At 42.6% G+C, this 3,024-nt stretch overlaps 1 pseudogene; it reads left to right on the forward strand.

The window, feature by feature from the left end:
- Positions 1 to 1,770: 1,770 nt before the first annotated feature.
- On the forward strand, positions 1,771 to 1,906 carry LOC113834452 (annotated as a pseudogene).
- Positions 1,907 to 3,024: the final 1,118 nt, after the last annotated feature.

Consider the following 3,024-nt stretch of genomic DNA (forward strand, 5'->3'; position numbering starts at 1 on the left):
TGTTCACCATAGCATCAACCTAGGGGTCTCCCTACCAATCATGTTCTATATCAGGTTGTGCTTTGAACATGAAGTTCCCCACGAAGGTTCCTGTAGGGAGTGCAGCTGCATTAAGTAGATCAGAATTGTGTCTTAGTTAAGGTGCATTGGAGATAGTCTCAATAGGAGAGAAAGGAAGATGAGGAAGTTGGTGCCAAATACTTGAAAACTGCACTTTTGGTAGAAAACAAAGGAGACTTATTTATCTAGCTTATCAGGGAAAAAATACCAGGCTGGAATTCTGGGCATACCCCATGTATGGGAAAAGAATGATGTGGACTTTCCCTGGCCTTTGTCATTTGGAGTCAGAAGGGCAGTGCTAAGCAATTACCGTGCCTAGCTCTTTTATAATACAGCTGCTATCTGGACCCTGAGTATCCTACAAGCCTCTGTTCTGCATCCTCATTTCCTTTGCCTCCCTGAATCCTAGATCTTAACTAGAAATTCCTCAGATATTATGGAAAGACAGAGAGGGGAGATTGGAAAGTGTCATCTGAGTCTGACCAGAAAAACAAACATTGCCCCATTGCTGCCTATTGTCTCCCTCCTCCTGCTCCTCTTAAGTGATTAGGCATCAGGCAAGAGAGAAGTGATTGTAGTCCCAGATATTTAGAAGATGAAGCAGTAGGATTCCTTTAGTTTATGAGTTCATGATCAATATGAGGTATGGTGAGACCTCATCTCAAAACAAAAACAGCTGTGTTTTGAAATCCTTGAGGAAAACAACGATAAATGCCTGAGCTATAGATCTTCAAAAGGAACAACCCAGCAATAAGCTTTACTTCTCAACGTACTCCTAGCCATCAGCACTGTTTACATGTTCTAACCATGGCTGACACTGTACAGTTCAATTCAGTTCCGCAAATCACAGCTAGGCCCGAAGCCAGTACTGGAATCCAAAAGCAACATGGACAACTACATCCATCAGGCTGTGTGGCCTTGTGAGAGATGTTCTTGGCAAGGTAAGGAGCACTGAAGGAGAACACTCCTCAGCACTCTTGCCTCAAAGTAGTAGATTGTGGTTGGTAACCTTTACAGTGGCCCCGGTATAATCCCTCTCCTTGAGTGTAAGCTGGACATAATGACTCTCTTCTAAGAATCAGAATACAAATGACATTCCTGGCATGTTTTTTTCTGAGATTACTTTATAAAAAAATTGCTTCCTCCATGTAGATGTTACAATGACAAGACTGATGGATGTTTGGATTGGTTGTTGGATGGATGTGGTGGAGTCACTAAGAGGCAGAGGACTGGATAAGAGGAAACATCTAAAAATTAAAAGGGCTTTGAGATAAGATCTGTCTAAATTGGTAGAATTTCTAGCTTAGTGTGCACTGAGTTTGATCACCACCACCCATAAAGCCAAGCTCAGTGGTGCAGGCCCATACTTTTAGCACTTGGGAGGTAGAAGTAGAAATGTTAAGTCAAGTTCACCCTTGGCTATACACACACACACACACACACACACACACACACACACACACAACACACACACACACACACACACACACACACACACACACACACACACACACACACATCTGGGCTGGAAAGTGAAATTTGGGATTGTCAGTAAGTTGAGTTTAAACTACTAAGTGGCAGAAGTTATCATGATGGAGCAAATGTGAGGTGTGCCCTTAGAGACTGTGATAAGGATGCTCAAGTTGAGAAAACAAAAGAGGCCTGGAGATCCTTTGACAGGAGAGGTCGAGTTTGATTCCACGTAAAAGAAGGCAGGCCTGGCAGGGGAGATACCATGATTACGAAGGTGGTTTTCCCATTGTAGTCTGAATGTGGTGACCCCTGCGATTTCTGACTCGACTGCATAATTTGTGGTAGTGGGGAACTGCATTCAAGCTCTCCCCTGAAAAAAAAAAAAGAAAAAGAAAAAAGAAAGTAGACATGGCAGAGAGTCATCTCAGTCTAGGGAAACAGACAGTTTCATACCTGGGGCTCAATGACCAAACAGCCTTGCCTAACCAGTGAGTTCTAGACCAAAGAGAGATCCTGGTCTAGATCTAAAAAAAACCAAGGTGGCTGGCTGCCAGGAATGGTTTCAGAAGTTGATGTCATGCCTCTTCCACATACACATACACACACATATACCCATAGGAACGTGTGTGTGTGTGTGTGTGTGTGTGTGTGTGTGTGTGTGTGTGTGTGTGTGTGTGTGTGCATGTGTGTGTCTGCTCAAAGAAAGCAAAGAGTGAGGTATAACTGCCAGGGAGGTTGAAGGAAGCCCAGGTACTCTTGTTCTTGTGGGCATAAGTAGAGAAAGTCCCCAAAGAGGGTAGAGGAGGCCAGCTTGGTCAAAACCTGCTTGGAGGATGATGGCTAAGGAACCGGAAGTAGTAATTGGTCTGCAAAGCTAGTCACTTTGACAGGCTAGTTCACACCACAGATCTGAGAGTTTCCTTGAAGCCAGAGCCTGGATTAGAAGCATTTCTCATAAGCCCTCCAGAGATCCCTGAATCGGTTATGTTCGTTTTGGTTTCATTTGATTGGTGGAGCCTTCAATGGATGGGGGATGGGGAGCAGGAGCCATAAAATATTATAACTATACAAATAATTTTCCTTTCATTGCCAACTGATTGAAAGATCGAAAAACAAATAAACCATCTCATCTTTCTTACCTAACAAGTTCCATTTATGCACACAAATGATCAAAATGCTTCTGTTCATGATGGTTAGCATACCTTCTAGCATCATCCATTAATACTGTGCAATATACTGATAATGTGTTGAGTTGATATGACTCAGAAGTGTGCAATATCAAGAGTACCTGGAAAGTACTTTTCTAGTCTAGAAACTACATCATTTCAGGGAAAGAGCAACCTTTGCCTTAATCTCTTTACAACTCAACAGCACAAAACAGTTCTAGAACCGTAACACAGGAGTGAATCAGCATGACAAGGTCAAATTATTCATAGTCTATTTTTTGCAACAATCTCTTTGAGCTGATGCAAGGATAAATAAATGTGCTCT

Source organism: Cricetulus griseus, chromosome 2, assembly GCF_003668045.3.
Source record: "Cricetulus griseus strain 17A/GY chromosome 2, alternate assembly CriGri-PICRH-1.0, whole genome shotgun sequence".
Lineage (NCBI taxonomy): Eukaryota > Metazoa > Chordata > Mammalia > Rodentia > Cricetidae > Cricetulus > Cricetulus griseus.